The following is a 20,671-nucleotide window of genomic DNA, read 5'->3' as shown; positions in this document are numbered from 1 at the left end:
GAAATGGCTCATTTAGGATTACAACTACTCCATATATCATGTATACATAAATATACAGTATGTACCGTACTGTACGCAGCCGCTTCATTAGAAACACATGCTCAGACTAATGATATTACAATACAGCGCATGTATAAAGAATTCTATAATGTTCACTTTTGATGAACACTAGTTATTATTGCTGTAGTAGGGTCCAACTGTACCTAACCCTAACCCTCTATTCTTCATCCAATATTCCTAGCCACTATCCGTTGTCCGACATTCCTTGTCCTGACTTACCATCCCATCTCTTACCAAACATTCCTAGTCCTAACCTCCAATCATTTGGACTTCATTTCAAATCCTAACCTTGTATTCCTCGTCCAACATTCCAGTCACCTATTTTTTGTTGGTTGAAGTATAGTGGAATGTTGGACGAGAAAAACAGTTGAGGGATGAAAGGTTTGGACCAGGAATGTACTGTAGTAGGATGAGGTGTTGAAGGTTAGGACTAGCAATTCTGGACTAAGGACAGAAGATTATGACAAGGAATATAAGAGCAAAAATGGAACAGAAGGTAAGGACGGGGAATGTCGGACTACAGATTGAGGTTTAAGATTAGGTATGGACTATCAGACTAGACTAGTAAACGCATATCCAGAGAGGTTAGGACTTGGAATGTAGGATCAAGGATAGTGGCTAGAGAACTAGGAATTTGGGACAAATGATAGAAAGTGCGAACTAGGAATGCTGGACAAATGATAGAAAATAAAAAGATAGTAGATTTGAGGTAGGAATTAAGGACAAGAGATACAAGGTTTGGAAAAGGAATCCTAAATGAAGATTCATAGAGGGTTCACAAGGAATGCAGAACCAACATCGTCTTTAACAATCTTTATTTTCCTTTAATCTGACTACTCGCATTGAGTCCTCCATCTCTCAGTTTGTCTTGAGTCAAATGTGATGAACAAAAGGCTAGGTGTTGTCCAGTGCTTGTGATAGGAACAGATAAGGAGGTGACATCCGGAATGCGACACCTTCACGCTCATCCCGGGAGCATGAATGGCTTCCTCGGGACTCTAAACGGCAATTATCTGTGTCACAGCCGCCTTGGGAGCGTTATCTATATCCGCACACCTCTTCCCTCTCGATGCGACATGACAGCTCCCCTTTAGTTCCCCTACTTGCCGTTTGGAAGTCCTGAAGTGCTTAGGAGATGTCGGGCGATATGAATTCAAGTGTCAATAAACCCACGCTGGGCTTTTTGAAAAACGCTACGCCATCCAGACTTCTCTGATACAGAGATTATGTACACAGTTTGCCGTAACAAACGTGCTATACGGTGAAAATCTTTGATATAGAGAGACCGCATAAAAACTTTTAGGGATGGCTTTACCCCTCCCACACACTTTAAAGATATTAAAACACCCTTTCTCAAAGTATTCCTTAATGCCCGTTCGCTCTCCCGCGCTGTGAAGAAATGGGAGACTATTGTAGAACATGACTAAATTCTGGTTTGCCTGTATAATGTAAAAAAAAAATAAACAAATAAGCAATCGGTGATATAGCGGGGGCGTGAACTATGAAGCTCAAAATAGCGGATAACACCGTATTTCCATTTGTATAAGCGGCAGGCAAATTGATTTCCTGCCCGAGTGGCACACCCGGCCGTTATTTACATGTTAAAGGCACTTTTCTTTCAAGTGCACATTGTTCATGCAGCAAAGAGACGAGAGCAACAGTGTGACAAGTTTGCCACGCTCGCCACAAAAACGTCAAAATGGTGTCACCACACAGTCGAAATAAAAGCAAGCGGAAGAAAACAGCGGTGAGGGTATAATCAAATAAGACGTCACTAAGATGATTTTTGCTTTCAGTGTCGTGCGTGTTTACGTTAAGTCAGGGTGGATATAATCGATCGTTAAGAATTGAGCGATTATGTGAAATTGATTGTCCCTTGAAGCAATTGAGGTAAAATGTATCATTTGAGTCTATAAAAACTCCATACAAAATGTTTAAACAGGCTTCATTATTCCTTCAAGTAGTAATATGATGGATATGGATTAGGAGTGTTATGAATAGGAGTGTAGGATTTAGCGATAGATGACCAGGACTAGGAATTCAGGATTACAGATAGAAGGCTAGGACTGCGTATGTAGGACTAAATATAAAAACCTTAAGACTAGAAATTTTGGACTAAGGATAGTAGATCAGGGCGATGATAGTAGGTTCTGAATAGCAATGTAGGACTTGCGATAGAAAATTAGGACTAGCAATTTAGGACTAAAGAGAAGATTAGGAATAGTAATTTGGTCCTACAGATAAAAAAAAATAGGATTAGGTATGAATTGTAGGACTCAGGATAGTAAAGTACGAATAGGAATGTAATTCTACATATAGAAGATTAAGACCATGTATTAGGGACTTCCCATTAAAGGTTACGAAACAATGTAGGAAGAGGCGTGGAATTTTAGGAATAAGAAGTTACGAATGGAAATAAAAGATTTGGATTAGAAATGTACAGTAGGACTAGAGATATAAGGTAACGAGAAGAAGAGCGGTAGAAATAAAGGACCAAGGACAGGAGGTTATTACTAGGTAAAAAAGAATGTAGGACTACAAATACTACAGATAACAAGGTTCTGAGTAGGAATGTGGGACTAGTGTTATTGAACCAGGAATCTATATTTAGAAAAAAAATCTGAATATGAATAAAGGACTTGCAATAGTATGTTTATACTAGAAGCTAAACTAGGTATACAAAATTAGGACTAGGAATGTAGGACAAAGAATAGAGGTTAGGACCCGGAATGTAGGACTAGGAATGCTGTCAATGCTATTTTATTCCTCTTAAAGTGACATACACATTGACAGAGACGATGTGGTCTTTTTGTCAAACTGTCAAAGTCATCAGTCGCTGGTTTCCGGGGAGACAAAAATGAAGCATCATTAATTGATGTGCAGTAGCTATCAGTCTAAATATTTAGTCACCTCTCACAGACGACTTCTTCATTTTAAATGGCTTAAAAATACTTTATGTGTCCACTTGGGGCTGTTTTTAAATATTTGATCAGCATCATGAATAATGAATTAATGACTCATGCACAATGTGTTTTTCATTTACGTGTCCACAACCTGACTTTATGGGAGGACATGACGGCATTTACTTATGCATTTCTTTGTTCCACAAGACCTGAAACAAAACTTTGTCAAGTATTTATTTATATTTTATATTTCAGGCTTGAGTATGAGGTTTGTTGTTATTTTTAGGCCAAATAATAAATAGCATTTTCGGGCAGAAACACACAAAAAAAAACAAAAAACAAAACTTTGCTGCTGTGTTCTTTTGCGTAACAATTTGGAATTGGCTCAGTCACAACCCTGGAATGTTACTAAAATGTATGATGGTCATTTCTTGTCTGAACCTTTCAACTCAAGTCAGGCAGATCCTTCTAACCTGTTACTTCTAGACCTATTGTGCTATAGTCATGCCCACCTATCCCTCATCTTAACCCTTTCCTACGTTCATACTCCAAAACCTTCCATCTTTCACTCGTCATCTCAGTCATAACTTTCTATCCAGCAGGAAACAATGTTTTCATCTCTGACATAAAAGAGCGGATCAAACCTTTACTGTTTACTATGTTTACTGTCCATAAGCATTAAATGTAGCATAACAGAATATCTAATGTTTGCTATTTATCGAATGCACCACATTAATCATCATATCGTCGCTGTCCTGTGAAACGCACGTATGTCAAATTTTGGGAACTTTTTTAATTTTCACATGAATGTGATGTCTGAAAAAAATATGTTTGGGTTGACTTCCACTTTAATGGCATAAAATGACATGTGTAAAGTAAACGCGCAATTTGAATGCGTTTTTTTAAAAAAGCGTTAGTGCTTTTTACCCCGGCTTAAGTCCAGCAGTCGAACTTTGGCTTCAGTTGTCACTTCCAAGAGAAAGAACTGCGATGAGGGCAGCTGGCAGGTGCGGCAGTTTATCACAACGCCAGAAATAATCCAAAGTGACAACTGGCAGCGGCACAAATGATTTATTAGTCTTTTTACTCGGCTCCTAACCATCCTCGGGGCGGGAATCAATTATTCACCGACGACGTGTTTTCAAATCATTAATTCTGCCATGAGCGGGAGACGAGTCGAGCGACTCTAGGACGAGGTTTAGCGGGCGAGTTCTGTGACACTGGGCCACGCCGGCCAGGCCAGAGAGCAAAAAGATGTGAGGGACATTTTTTTGGTCCATTTATACCAATTAGGCTTGTCACAACATTAGGATTCAAAGCAACAGCAGCTTTGTGGCTCCCGTCATAACTGAAATACACTGTTATGATGCAGATCTGAAAGGTGAAAGCTCATGATGTTTTTTTTTTTCTTTCAAACACATTTTAACTCATAAAAGGCACTTAAACTTTTTAAAAAATGTATACATTTTATTGAAAATAGTAGCATTCCTTTGTGCCTATGCTCCCTTTTTCGCTGTCAAGAAACGAGAGATTACTGTATAACAACACTTTGAAGGAAGGAAAAGGAGACACCCTGTCACACAGTTCTGCAAATAAGAGTCACAGTGTGCTTGATTCAAGCAAACGAGTCGTTTATCCAACCTAAGTTGGGTAGCTTAATGCTAACATGTAAAGTGAACGGTCATAGATGACTAATAGAAATTAGCAAAGATGTTTTGGTAATTATTGACGTTCAACAACACATAGTGCAGAAACACATACAGTACAAAGAGTGCATACAATTATAATACCGAGGCATATATTCTCTTTGCTTTGTGGTAACAGCAACTACTACTGGAGCATAGTAGGGGACCTTCTCTGCCTATTTTTTTTATGTTGATTACGCTGAACCTTTTCCAGCAGACCTCTGTGCTGCCTGGCATGTTGCGGCACAATCAAATGCTACAATGTTAATTTCACGAGGAGAGCGGGCCTCATTTCACCACTAGCAATTGCTATATTTGTATAGAAAAATCTCATAAAGGTATTTATGCAAAAATATCGCGCTATAAGATCATGCTACATGCTATAACGTCAGGCTATGATGACAATGTGACAGTAGTAAACTGCAACGATAACGTATGGTGTTGAGTTATAATGTTACTCTACGATGTTACACTAAGATAACGGGCTACGATGTTAATTCTGCGAATGGAGCAGCCCACGTTTCACCGCTAGCATTTTCTCCATTTGTAGCAATTAGGCCTGTCACAATATTAGGAACAGCACATTGACAGTGGAGATGAGTGAGATTGACGACATGAAAGGTGGCGCCGAGTAGACTCATTCTTCTTGCTTTGCCTGGTAAAGGCTTCAAGTTTTATGTATAATTAATTTGGTTGTGTTTTGGAAAGTTGCGTTTTATCTGCCATAATTCCAGCCCTCTCATCTTTATGAATACAAAGCATATATAATGCGCCGCCCGCCTGTTATTAATTATGGAAATAACACAACAAAAGCACATCCTAAATCCATTACGCTGGTAAGCAAGACTTGTCTCAATAAATCAGCATCTACAATCAAAATTGAAATCATTTTTTATGCATAATGTATGTGCTTGTTGCCTGCAACATCTGTTCATTATGCAGAGTAATGCATTCTTGTAGTTTTTTAAAAACTTGCGTCCTATAAAATAATCATAATGACTGCTTCATTACAGCTCGCGGGAAGACACCAGTACATTTTACAATACGCCGCCTGATTTACGCCTTCATTTACTTCTTTTATGGTCCACGCCATTGCAGGTTCAAAGAGGGAAACGTGTTTGTTCATTGTTGGGTTTTTTTCCAATACGTGCAAAGTTAATGAAGCACACGTGAAATGGCTGTGGAAGGTATGCGTACCTTGAGTTCACCACTGTCATTCGTGATAGACGGATAGATGGATAGATAGATAGATAGCAGGGTAGGTGGATAGCTAGCTAACTAGCTGGGCCGGTAGCTAGGTATGTTCTACCTACAATAATAGCGCTGTAGTAATATCACAAGACAATAATTATGAAATAACCTATACTTAGGAATCATCTCATTGCTAGGTGATGACTACTTGGTTTATTAAGACAAAGATACGACTTGGCATGAAGCTGAGGCTCCCTGTTACAGAGAAGTTTATTTTCCACTGTGTTTGGCTTAGACTTAGACTCTCAGCTTTTTCATGCCTTTTCATCAGCATTTTTTGCCCGTCAAGTTTGAAGAGCACCTGTTATAGTTACGTTTTTCTATATTTAATGTTACGTTGTTGCCGCTACATACATACAATTTTTACACTTCACTCGTCCCGTGATGCAAATAGCAAGTAAGGCGCCTTACGCTGTCAGACGTGCGACGCGGATCCAGATATGATCATAACAACCAGGGAGGAGCCCTGCATTGAGATGTAGTAAAATATTGACGAGGTGACCTCCTTTCACCTGCTGACCACAGCAAACGTGTCGCCTGTGTCCTCGGGTCAGGCCTAAATTATTGATCACGACATCCCAAGCGAAAAATCGGGGAAAATCTCCTTTCACCTTATCAAACAGCGTCTCCTGGTGCCTCTTGATTGCTCATTTAGCCATCAAATGTCTAGCGCAAACTCCAAACTATGGCCCACGGGCCATTTGCGGACGGCTTTACATGTTTTAGCAGCCCAAAAATAATATTTGGCATGGCCCAAATAAGTGTTTGACTGAATACAATACAGTTGCATTTAATCTTTTGGAAGTGTTTGTTCATTGCATATATTGTGTATATGGTGTGTTTATTTAGGTAGCTACAATATTTAACTTTTGTGCAACCGAATCATCAAAATGCAATTTTTATTTTCTGTTGTTTAATTGTTAATGTTCAAACTGGAATAATATTAAGTATACTCCCTCGCTAGCATTTTTTGAGGTGGTACTTTTGAGAACCACTGACGTGCTTTTCTAGATATGCAAAGACACAAAGTATTTACTAAAATACAAAAAAATTCTCTTCATAACGCCTAAGTGAATAAAGATAATTCAGTTTCAGAGGCAAAAATGGTTGGTTCCACTTTCTGGCCCATGTCAAAGTCCAACTTGTAAACATATCACACATTGCAAATGCAAATAAATTCTTCTTTAAAGATTGTCCGCATACCAGAAACTGCTCTTGTTTGGTTCTGATCTGCTAAGTGCATGAAGTGAATCTATTCTAGTGGTATACACGGTCATGGGCCACCCCAAAATCTTGAAAAATCCATAACTATTTTCCTTATTTTCAGTTTTTCCAATTAGTTGTTCAAAATAACTATCATTAATATAAAACAGATTAGCGGATTAAATAAATTAACGTTCAAGAATGTCAGAGTGGCTCTTGTGTCCTTCGATCATGCAGCCATTTTTTTGTTTCGTTTGTTTGTTTGTTCACAAATTTGGTTCCTCATGGTAACTTTGCCTCAGAGCGAATTGCTACAACCTGTGGGGGTTCCCAGGGGTCAATCCTGGACCCCCTATTTTTCAATCTATAGATGCCTCTATTAGGCCAGCTAATATGCAACTATAAAGTGTCCTGCGACAACTGTGCAGCTGACATTTACATCTATGTGTCACTGGCAGCAGATGATTCTATCTGCCTTCTTGTAATTGTACGCAGCGAGAAAGCACTTTGAATTGCCTCGTATACGAATTGTGCTCTACAAATAAACTTGCCTTGACGATTTTTATCTTTAATAAAGCAGCTTGGAGGTTAATTGTTGGTGTGTTTTAAAATCACAAAAACTGTTTATCATCTCTGAAGGTTTATTTTTTGTATGTTTGCAAAGGAGTAAAAAGTTGGGCAAACGCAAATTGGCAGTGTGTGATCTGGTCCGACGCTGGCAGACAACCATGTGGCTGGAAAGGGATGATGGGTTTGCAGTATGCAGCTGAGCGGGGGTGTGGAGGAGGAGAAAGAGGAGGAGGAGGAGGGGGACGATCAGCGAGGGATGAGGGCATGTTGTCGGGGTGGTTGGGGATCAGCGAGGAACAACAGCACTGCTCCTGTGCGTCTGCTCCCTGACACTTTCCCTAATCTGATAACGAATGAGGACAGGTTGCCTGGGTTGCTACCTGGCAGGCCACCTGCCCGACCGCCACTACCGGATCGGGGAGGATAAGGCCCCGGCCCGGGCTTGGCAAGCGCCGGGCCCGCAACCTCGTGAGGATGCTTAAAGGGTGATTAATCATTGTTTAGGCGGCAGGACGGGGGGGACGGGAGGGGAAGCCGCGTCGCACACCTCTGAAGCAATTAATCCCCGTGATCTGCACCAGGTTTGTCTTGTAGATAAGTCGGCCTACCAAATTGTTCCCAATTCATCAAGCACCCACTAAAAACACACAATTTATTCCCTGTCGTTCTTTCAACTACAAAAAAACAACAACAATTTTTATTCGCTCCGTATAAAACGTACTGCAGATTACAACGTGAATCTGCTTTCTTAAAAGTTGACACTTCTACGAATAAACTGCATGCATAGAGGAACCCGAAGCCGATATAACCAAATATTTAATCATCTATTGGAACGTGGTCCAGTGCCTTTAAATACAGTCTCTGTTTTTTCCAGAACACACCAATCCAGCGTTAAGTGCAAAAATCAATAATTTGTCATTTTTTAAAAGGTGGCTTGTGTCACCTCTAATACATTTTACATATTATTGACATAGGAAAACAACATTTAATAACCCAATGTTTAATAATATCTCAAATCTGCTCTTTTCAGGAAAGTGTAACATCAATTGTTTGTCCTGTTTTATCTTGCCTAAACGTTTACCAATCATTTCTGATACGGATGGGATTACTGGATGTCATATTATTATTATTATTATTATTATTATTATTATTATTATTATTATTATATTATTTGATGAAATTCCAACACTGGTAATTTGTCTTCTTTTTGGGAAAGTGCAACATTATTAATTTGTCTTCTTTTATGTTGGCTAAAAATGGACAAGACTAATAAACGGCAATGACAGATGAAGATGACACCTGTATAACCGGATATCTACTAATATATACCAGGTGAAATCTTTCCTTTTCCTTTCTAGCAAAGTGCAAAATTCATAATTTGCCTTCTTTTATCTTTTCTTTAAGTTGACTTGCCCCACCTCCAATAAATTGCATTTAGCAGACGAAATTGATACTTATACAACTTAATTTGTTTTCTTTTTCTTTTTATGAAAGTGCAACATCTATAATTTGTGCTCTTTTATCTTATCTAAAAGTTGAATCCTGACCTTTGACTCTGACACTGGTACAACCCAACATTTAATAATAAACACCACCTTCCTTTTAGGAAAGTGCAACAACAATTGCAGTGATGAAAAGTAGATTTTTTAAAAACTGTTTTTTGGTTTTGATTTTAAGGTGAATTACGGGACAATAAGATCACCTCTGAGGCAATTCATCCCCGTGATTTCCACCAGGTTTGTCTTGTAGATTAATCGGCTTCCAAAATTGTTCCAAATTCATCAAGCACATTCTCTCGCACCCCGCCCCGTGTAAAACACACAATTTATTCACCATCGTTTATGTTGAGTTTTTTTTTTTTTTACATTAAAAAAAGAAGCGACTTTGCCACATCGGAGTGTGCGTTATATTAGCTCCCTATAAGATAAGTACCCCAGATTACGACGGGAATCTGCTTTTATTGCTCGCATCTGGCCCAGTCACAATTCATTTTCGCGTTTGCTGTGGCAAATTTTGAGCGATGGTGGCATAAATCACGCCGCTAATCAGAAACATAAGTGACAAGAAGCCATCGCACCCCAACCCAGCAAACAACCCCCACCCCCACGCCCTGCGCAACAAAGAAGCAACATATGGCTGGGAAAAGAAAGCTTTTATTTGCAAGGTATATAACCTGAGTATAAAAAGAGATATTACCCGCCCTCATTTGCATTTTTCCGTCATCACGGCTCTGGCGTGCCAACCGACGACTTCGATAATGGACAAGAAAAACATTTGTGTCTCGTTATAGATTTGATTCTCAACTCGAGTGCAGTTAGGAAAATGATGCGGATGGATGTTTTTTGTTGCAAGGTGAATTACGGCGCAAGGATCTTTTGCTAAATGTTCACACCACGCCTCTAATAAACTGCATTGACACATTAACCAGAAGCAACAAATACCTAATCATTTAGAACATTTGAGCTCTTTTATTTTTAAGAAAGTTCAACATCAATAATTTAAATGTATCTAAAATGTGTTTAAAATAATTTCTCAAAGCATTTAATCACATGTAATAGCATAAATCTTTACGTAAAACACTGCAACATTAATAGTTTGTCTACTTTTTAGGAAATTAATGATTCAATGAAAACGTCTTCAATATCATTTTCCCCCTTGTTGTTATAAAAAAAAATTATACAATATCCCAAGTGAATATTTCCTCATACGTCATAGCTTAAATCCTTTCTTTTTAGAAACTCGTTAGGAAATCAATGATGAAATTAAAATGTCATGCACGTGAAGGTGATTTTGTTGATCTTGCAAACGAATGTATCAAACGAGTGTATGCAACAAAATCTTACCCATCATCTTAGATTTTACATCGTTTCTTTTTAGGAAAGTGAAAGAAGTTTGTCGTGACAAATTACGACATGAGGCTTACGATTACGAATTAACTTCAAAGAAAGACAAATGAGACACTGATATACCTGACACTTAATATTGAACAGTTTGAATATCTTCTTTTTAGGAAAGTAAAACAAGTTTGTCTTCTTTTAACGATACTAAATTATGAAAAAACATTTATATAACTTTGAATGAACTGCATTGAAAGAAAAATGCAATGCTGATGTAATCAGACACTTGATGCTTGACAGCTGAAATGTTTTCTTTTTAGGAAAGTCCAACAGTCTTAATGAGGATGTGATTCCCCCCCCCCCCCCCTTTTTGTTTCAAAATGAGTATCTTTGCTCAAAGTGCAGACCTCGCCTCTAATACACTGCAATGGTAGGCGAACCTGACGCTGATGCGACAAGACGAATCCCGGTTATTACGAGTTCTCTGCGGAAAACTCCCGCCTCTCGCTTCCAAATCATATTTGGAGAGGAGGAGGAGGAGGGCTGAGTGGGGGGGGGCGTACATTCTTGCCAATAATAGTAAAATGGCTGCGGTTTTAATTGCGTCATTACATAGCCAATATCAGCCGCCTGCCTGCCAATATCAATATTGCCATAACGCGGGCGGAATACAGATGACCCCGGGTGTATGCAGGGTGCCCCCCTCCCACAGCAGCGAGGGAGGTGTGTGTGCGTGGGTGTGGGTGTGTGTGTGCGTGGGTGTGGGTGTGTGTGGTTGGCGACGCGTCTTTCTAATGTCCCATCCCAGAGTCCCACCCTTGTTTGGAGTTTCATGGCGGGATGGTGCCACACACAGGAATTGATGGGCCTTGAGGGGAACATCTGTGTGTGTCTGTGGGGGTGTGCGCCCGCGTGTGTGTGTATGTCTGTGAAAGCATAATGTATTCATAGTGTTGTGGTCACTCATCGTCAGGGCATGAATGTCATATTCGGGTTTGGGGTTCCAATGTAGACTCCATTTCAGCAGGGACTCCAAATTTGATATTTGAATAGGAATCTCAAAGTGATTTTTTTTTTGTCTTTTTATGAACCACGTTTGCAATATGACATCCTATGTACGTGTATATTCAAAATATAATACACAGTTGCTTATTTAAACACCAAGTCTTGAAACAAACCATATAATTCCGTCTAATGACAGTCTGCTAGCTTGATACTGTCATTTAATGCCATGATGGGCTAGTGGAAATCAGGATATACTGTATGTTATGGTAATTACAAACCTTTAAACAACTGCTACTTTAACATACACAGAGCAGCAACACACACAAACAGACCATATGACAAACTATCATGAAATATTGTATATTTAAACAACAAAAACGTTCAAACATACCTTATAACTTAGTCCAACAAAAGTCAGCTAGTTTAACACCAATCCATCCAACTGAATTTTAGAATCTTAAATTCACTTAACGTGCATGTTTTTGCAATGTAGAAGAACCCGGATTACCTGGACAAAATCCATGCAAGAACCACCGACCTCACAATTGTGAGGTGGTTGTGCTGCTAACCACTCCTTCACCGTGCGCCATTAGCATAGATGCTACGGTAGTTGTAAACCTTCAAAACAACTGCTATTTTAACACACATGGTGCAGCAACACATACAAACGGAGCATACAACAAAAGAGAATCAAACTTTGTATGTATAAATACCAAAATGTTCAACCAAACCATATCATTTCATCTCTTAAAGCTAATATACAGTATAATGCCAGAGCATAATATGTTACAGCATTTATAAACCTTCAAAGTTCAAACAACCGTTAATTTAACACATACGCGCAGGGACACAAAAAAATATTTATTTATTGAACTGCCACATCAATGATTTGCCTTTTTTCGTAAACAGAGCAAAACCATGCATTGTGGAGATGCAGCAAATGAGGAGACGAAGGTGAGTCATGTCACTTTACGCTCCAAAAAAAACTGCCACTCTTCTCATCATTTTTAACGACTTTGATGAAGGCAATATTGCCTCTCATAGATCCCACAATGCACTGGGCGTATCCACATGAATACATTCAGGACCACAGGGATGATTTTGCCCTTTCAATATTTCACGCTTGCATCCAGTGTCTCTTTGCATCAGATTGTTGTTTAACTGTTAATGCCACTACAGTATATAAGGACGGTGTGTGAGGGCAAGTGGCGGGACAGGACAGGAAGGACGGATGTTTTATTTACTGCCAACATGTCAGTCAGGTCTGCTGTGGGTTTAGCAACTGTGGTCTGAGATTAGCAAATTAGCAGGTTAGCATGAGCAAGATGACCTTGCACATAGCAAAACAACAACAATCTTAGTGTGCAAATCCGAGGCAACGGCAATTTCATTGTTGGCTTGTTTACATGTATGACAATATTGCTCTCATCTAGCAGCTTGTAAAGGACATAATAGTGTAAATAATGACTGACAAACTTCATATCCACATAGCACAGATGAAATATCAGTTGTTATAACACGTTCTAGCTACCACAATGTGGATGCTAGTTTTGCTAGCCCATCTATGGTGCTTCTCACTGTGTTAGCACCAAGCTAATCGACTTTTGGAAGAGAGTTACGAGATTTAGTCGGACACACAAGATGTGTATTAATTTTATGTTTAGCTTTACAATAAACTAAGTTGGGGCACTCATAAATCAAGGTACCACTGTATTTGTGTTTAATAATAAGTCCATACGTCACATACACGAAGTGTAATGTATATGAAGTGCTGCCTGCACAAGTGAAAATGCTTCTATTGTCTTTACGGGTTATGGTAACAAAAGCACTACTCTCCAGTCACTCATGAGACAGGAATGCCCCATCACGACGGGCTCCTTTCAGCAAGAAAACAAGTAGGGTGAAAAATAAAAGTACAAATAAATATATCAGATATTGGCAGTAAGCATAACCATAAAGAGCTTTTCTACCTTATTCCACCTGTTTATCCTCTGCAATTTTAGATCAACTTCACACACTTCTGCTCTTCTGACCTAACTTTTATTGTAAAGTGGAGTCGAGATTGTTTTCCTGCACCTGGTATTTGTTTTGCCCTCCCTAGCCCCAACCTACCTACCCCTGATTGATGGACAGGGTCCAGGACATCTCTGCGATCGACAGCTGTTGATAGCTCTGAAATGGAGAGCAGCAGTCGGAGCGTAACAATGAGCTCATTGCGCTCTTGGCTTGGGTCGCCTGTATTGGAGGCGGCGGCGGGGGGGGGTGGGGGGGGGTTGCGCAGGGGGTACCTCGTGAATTTCACGGGGGACCACAAATGAGTGCACATGGAAATTGAGCTGGGGAGGGAGAGCACAACTAGTAATACAACACTGATAATTACAATAAGCACAGCAAACTGAAAACAATTCAAACTTCTTTCTGTTGATTTGAATGCCTCAACATGTGGCCAAAGATTATTATTACTATTATTGTTAGTATTACTATATAACGCATTAGATGATCATATATACGCCTAGGCCAAGTGTTTTGGGTATGCTTTTGTTTGCGCTCTATTAGCATTTTTTTGCTAACGTTGTGTACCGATTTCAATGACGTTTGTTTTGGAGTTTCAGTTTGATCCAGCAACAAATTGAAACAATTTTGAATTCAGATTGTGAATTCTGGTACCAAATTATGTTTTTTTTCCAGGCCTTGGGGGATGTCTGCGCTCAACTACAGAGTGCCATTCCAGTTTAGTGTCCAGGCATACAAGGCCGGTATATATCAAACTTAATGGCCCATTAATGATGGTACAAAATATCAATATCGCAGTGTATCGTGTCGTTAGCACGAAGCCTACAATACAACAAAGTAGATTGTTGTATTTCAAGGCACAAACATAGACTCTCACTGTTGAAGTCTGATAGTCACCCATAGGCATATAATACAACAGGGCACAATGTTCTACCTAAAGTTCTATGAATATTAGATTCTCACAGTTGGAGTCTAACAGGCTCTTGTGAGTCCAATAGTCAGTCCTAAGCGTGTAGGACACCTGGGTAGATTTTTGTACCTTGGTGGACGTAAATTGAATCCCATTCTTGGAGCCCAAGTGTAAATTACAACAGAGGAGATGGTTCTAACTCAGGGACACAAACCGACTCTTTGAAGTCCTATAGTCAGCCCTAAGCGTACAGGCCATTAGGGTAGATTGTTGTACTTTGGGGGACACAAAATGAATCCTGGTTTTGGAGCCACAAGCATCCAGGATAACAGGTAGATTGTTGTACCTCTTGGGACACAGACAGACTCCCACACACCTGTGTTCAATAGTCAAGTCTAAACACAGAGAAAACCAGGTTAGATTGTTGCACCTCGGTGGACACAAATACTAGACTCCCAGAATTGGACTCGAAAAACCAGCCCTAAGCTTACAGGACATGATGTGGGTTGTTGTACCTTGAAGGACATCCCGCTTTTGGAGGCCCTAGTGTACAGGACAATAGGGTAGATTGTTGTACCTTAAGGGACAGCAACCAATTCCCATAAATTGGGAGTCCAATAGTCAACCCTAAGCATACAGAACATCAGGGTAGAATGTTGTACCTTGGTGGATACAAATGGAGTCCTGCTTTTGAAGTACATTGTACAACAGTTAGATTGTTATACCTCTAGGGACAAACAGGAGTCCAATAGTCAGTCCTAAGCGTGCAGGACATCAGGGTAGATTGTTGTACTTTAGTTTATATCTCAATTTCTTTTAGGTGCAGCATGATACAGGCTTTTTGAGGAGGCCAATCGTAGCTTTGTGTCGTGCATATGTTGATATCCGTCCTCCGAGGTTACCAAAACAACACAAATTCAATGTGAAATTAGCATTGCGGGAGGTCAGCGGTCCCTGATCTTAATTAAAGTAATTTCGACATGGTGTGAATGCATCTTCCCTCATTTTTAAAAGCACTTATTTGGCAGCGGCTTATTTCTTATATTAAAAAAGGCAACATTAGGCTGAAAATGATTTGGCAATGATTTTTGCGAGTTTGAGCCCCCTATTGAGGGAAATCTTGGGGTTTCGCACTGTGATGAAATGCTTAATAAGAAAATGTGTGGCGGCTGCCAGCCTCGCCATTGTGCGCGCTAACGGCTCGCTGGAGTGTGCGAGGACTTGTAAACTTTCCAAGCCTCGCAAAGTTCACCTCCCGAGTTTTTGCCTCATTGCGGCATCTGCGATTAGACGGGAAGGAGAACATCTTTAATTGCTTTAAAATCTGAATGCATGATAAGATGGGATTAATTTGATTTCCCCCCCCCCCTTCGCACAAGTAGCAGATGGTTTATGTCTTCGCAAAGGCTCCTGTTGTAAGATGAGATTCCCCCAGCACGTCTGTGATTGGTCATTGCTAATGAAGCATGCTGGGCTGATTATTGATTTAGAAAATGAGGACAACACGAGTATTGTGCTTGTGTGTGTGTGTGTAATAAATTAAAGACAAGCTTTGTTTAGGAGTTGACAGAAATCTGCTTTAAACGACATCAAATATTACATTTTCCGTTCAGGTGCTCTCCGGCCTGTCACACTCGTTTTATTGTTTATTTCCAAACAGCCACTTTTATATTTACCGCTAACAAGCAGATGGTCGACTTGACTTATTTGTGTTTCTCAATGACCGATCAGATGCATGATGGGAAAAGCAATGAGCTGCTTGTCAGTAAAAAAAAAAAAAGCTCATTCACGCGCGCATTCCCTCCATTGACTGCTGTTTTTTTGTCATTTTTTTGCAGTTATTATTGGCTGCCGCAGATGTTTTCCAGCCTCCTTGCCGACAAATTAACATCCTCACGCCGACAGGCTCGGGAAATTAACGACATCAGAGTTGTTTACGGGAGATGCTGGGTTGGTACCGTCACAAGGTTCCTTTGGCAGTTTTACGGTACGGTGCAGGATGCAGGTGCAGCCATCTACGGCGAGAATGTGGTGGTACAGTTAAAGGTTTCCGACACTCAACTTATACAGTTTCAAGGGGTACGGTACGGTGCAGGATGCGGTTACGATATATCGAGGCTGATATACACTGTAAGTTTGCTGTCAAATTTGACAAAAAACTGAGTTTGAATCTTCTTGACACTTTTGCAGTTTATCCACAGAATTATCCGAAATGCGTATCCTCACGCGGGCTTTCTGGAGCCTATCCCAGCTGTCTTCGGACAGGAGGCGGGGAAGACCCTGAACTGGTTGCCTGGCCAAACGCAGGGCACACAGACAATCAGGTAAAACATTTGTCAAATTTGAGTTTTTGTAAATCCTCTTATGTATGAAATCATACATAAAAATTGGAGTTTGTTATCTTTTCCAGACAAATGAACATATTTACGACACTGGGTGGTACAGTTGAAGGTTCCTGAAACTCAAAGTTTACAGTTTCACAGCATATGGTATGATAAAGGATGTCGACAAGATGAATTCATCCTCATGCTGGGAAATTAACCAACATGGTTGTTGTCTATGGAGAGGCTGGGGTGGTAGAATCAGTTCCTGATACTCAATTTTTTTAGTTTCATGGGATACGGTACGGTGCGGGATGCAGGTATGAGACCAAGTATCATCAAAAGCTGGTTTACACGGTAAAGCTCCTGTCAACTTAGAGGCATTTGGGAAAATCTTGTATACGAAAACCTGAGATCGGCGATCGGTTTATTTCAACTCGCTGATCGGCCCCAAAAATCCTGATCATGTAAAGCCTCGTTTGTTTGTAGTTAACATCCTAACACTCTGAAAATTATTGTTGTGGTTGTCGTATACGGCGAGGACGGGCTGGTACAGTCAAAGAGGTTCTTGGTATTCGACAGTGACAATACTGTGCCTTCAATAAAAATGCATTGCACGTAAAAGTTACACAAAAGTTGAAAACGCATTAAATGCAAATATACTTAAAAGTTAAATGCATCTTAACTGCATTAACAAATGTATTGTACAGGATTAAAAAAAAAAAGTTTGTGCCAGTCAATGGCCTCTTCCATCTCACTACTCTTTGTCAAGGCGGAGAAGCAGCGGCTCGGCGCAAACAGAAAAGTTGTCGCTATGCTCCAAGACTAGTGATTCACGCTTGAGCAAGGATTTACTGGACACTTGAAACATTTGCATTCTTAAAAAAGTCACCTCTACCGACCCCGTCCGAGTCGTCCAACTTGCAACTCCTTGATAGAAACAACCCCTGATGGTGTTTTGCCACCTGTTGCCAATTTCCGGATGAACCCGTCACGATGGCAGCGCTGATGCAAAGTAACTCGGGGCAGGGGGGTGACAACCCTCAAGACCCTTTGGGAGCAGAGGCAGCGTCAACTTCATGGATTTTTTTTTTTACCTTGCATACTTAACAATTGATGCGTTGCCACTTCCTGTTATTTACACTGCACTGATGGTGACGCAGGGTGTCCGACGGGAGCGGGCGGGATGTGCGAAGTCTTTAATATTGTAACGCAAACGCCACCTGCAGCCGGAGGCGGGAGATGCCCCCCAACATCCCTCCACCCCACTGCTGCCCCCCGCACCCCCTCCTCCTCCTCCATGACTGGCTATGCAAGGGACTTATAGAAGAATATATAATGAATAAAGTCCACCGCCACATCCCACAGGACAGCCGTGGTGTTCACTTGACCTGCTTTAGCTCTCACTGCGCACTGCAATGCATGCATCATTGACTCCCCTAAGGCAGCCTCAGCGGAGGGGATGGTGCACCATCAAGCCCCCATCTGCACCCTTTAAATAGAAGTGTATGCAGAAATAGAGCCACAGTGATCCCCCATCCATTGCGAGAGTTGACTGATTGAAGGGTTAGTAATTTCCTAACGCTTAATTAAAAAAGAAAATAAATAAAAGTAAAAAACACAACCCGTATATTTTACTAACTCTTGATTAAAAAAAAATACAAAAAATAAAAAACCCTGATATTTCACGACCAATCACGGCTGACCTGTTTTTCTGAAGCTGAGCCGTGATTAGTAGTTACCTGAGCCCTGAGCATTTTTTATGTCATTTTCAGTCGATAGAAGTGACAAAATGGCCGCCCCCAGAAATGGCTAAAAAGGGGTGGATTTTGCTGCTTAACTCATATTCCACAAAAGCAATATTAATCAGAATGCCGTGTTTCAACTAGTGGGACTGTATAGTACATATACTTGAAAAAATGTATTTGGGTTGATTTGTCCATTAACTTGAAGTTAACTTAACAGTTAAATGTAACTGAACTGTAGTAAGGCAGGCATTCTCAAGTGTACCACAAGAGGGAGCCCAAATACCACTAGTGGTACCTGTACCACACTTTACGAATCACCGGATAATTCAACATTATTTCTAAAATTTAGCTTACATGTTTAAAGTAACGAAAACACAAATGATCGACGCAGTTCACAATGTTCACCTTTTGTCATGTTCCCTGTCGTTTGCGAACAAAACGAGCATGCCTGTCGCATTAATTGAAGATGACGCCACGTTACAGGAGTTCAGCACATATTAGCGAGGCGGCGCGGACCCGAGGCGAGCGGCTCATCTAAATGCAGACGCTGCGTTAAATCCATTAAAAATAACAAGACGGGGGAATAGACAAACAAGATTGACATGCAGATAAAGAGCGGTAGCACGAATAATGAAAAATCCTTTTATCAACGACACATCGAGGAGCCTCTTTAGGTGACGCTCGCTTTAATCCTGTTGACTATTCTGCGCCACTATATTTGTCTCCCCAAAAATGCGCGCCTTGACAAATTGCTATAGAGCCGCAATCCTATTAAGGCACGCTGTACTGTGCTGTCATTAATGCACCGCAAGAGTGTTGACGTATTTTTAGAGCTTTGTTGAGACGCCTTTGTGAAGTCAATCAGGCAAAAAAAAGGCAGATAAGTGAATGGTTTGACCCGTTTCACACACTTCACAGCAGCAGTGATTGCTCATGTGTGAACTGGTGTGGATCGTTTGACGCAGGTGTGGGAAAACTTGTGTGCTCAATTGATTTTTGATCAACCAATTCTAGCCAGCTTCAAAAAACAGGTGAGCCGTGATTGGTCTTTACCTGAGCCCTGAGCAACTGTGATGTCATTTTCAGTCGACAGATGTGACATATTCCACAAACGCAATATTAATCAGAAGGCTTGGACCAATAAAGGTGCATAACATATTTTTGCAAAGAGTTTTGGGGGGTTGACTTCATTTTTAACCTTAATTTGGACTCCTATTTTGAAACCCAAGCCCTAATTTGAAACCCTAGCCTTAGTTTAATCAAAAACAATAATACATGCATATGTGCAAACTTACTCTTAGTAGTACTGTATGATTTTAAGCAAAGAAAAAAAACAGATTATATAATATAAACAAATGGATTAATCTAAATGAATAAATATAATTATTCTTGTTCAAGTAAGCAGTCAAAAATGAAAAAAAAATTATATATATATATACATATATATATTTTTTTCCATTTATATATAAATATATATTTTTTTTCCATTTATATATATATATATATATATATATATATATATATATATATATATATATATATATATATATAATTGTCTGGTAGTGATTTCAAAAAGACCCAAATTCTCATTCCTTCAGATTGATTTTGACTTGTATTTATACACATAGTCCTTATCTGTTCAAATAGTATTTCACAAAAGCAGAGACACGTAGAGAAGATTCCAATTCACATTTTAGTGAGCTACAATTGGTACACACAATGTGTACATCAGCCTGTACATGACATACGCAAGCACAGCGACTGATCTCAGTTCAGATTCATCCCCGATCGCTCCGCCCAGCCGCAGGATTAGCGCGCGGGTAATAAAAGCGTGAATCCGGCATCTATTGTGGGCCACAATGTGGCGCAGCACGTCGAGCGTGCCAGGATGCTGCGGCCCTTTGACTGACTGTGGCACTTATTAGTATTAACCATCAGCCAGCCAGCAGATTGGCGTGCGAGCACCGCGCTGCAAAAATGAGAAATGAAGCAATTAGAGTGCTTCACATACATTATTTAGCTCTCATTAGCTTCCCGTGACGCCAACGCCGCTAAAAACGCCTTGGCCGGGCACAGGCAATTAGTAAAAATTAGCGGCGGAGGATTTGGCCTGGGTTCAGGCCACATGGCGGCCGAGATACCACAGCGCGTGTCATGCGTGTCAT

At 40.3% G+C, this 20,671-nt stretch overlaps 1 protein-coding gene across 5 annotated transcripts in view; it reads right to left on the bottom strand.

The window, feature by feature from the left end:
* Window positions 1-20,671, bottom strand: part of LOC147143338 (uncharacterized) — a 91,296-nt gene that overhangs the window by 43,566 nt on the left and 27,059 nt on the right. The window contains exon 3 of one of the 5 annotated variants that reach the window (XR_015087856.1): window positions 16,065-16,452. The exons of the other annotated variants lie outside the window; for them this stretch is intronic. The gene's annotated coding sequence lies outside the window, so the exon portion shown is untranslated. Of the gene's footprint in view, window positions 1-16,064; window positions 16,453-20,671 lie in introns of those variants that run through there. 5 annotated transcript variants of the gene reach the window in all.

This window comes from Filicampus tigris, chromosome 8, assembly GCF_054856515.1.
Source record: "Filicampus tigris isolate MCC_2025a chromosome 8, RoL_Ftig_1.0, whole genome shotgun sequence".
Lineage (NCBI taxonomy): Eukaryota > Metazoa > Chordata > Actinopteri > Syngnathiformes > Syngnathidae > Filicampus > Filicampus tigris.
This window is presented reverse-complemented; position numbering and strand designations above follow the sequence as displayed.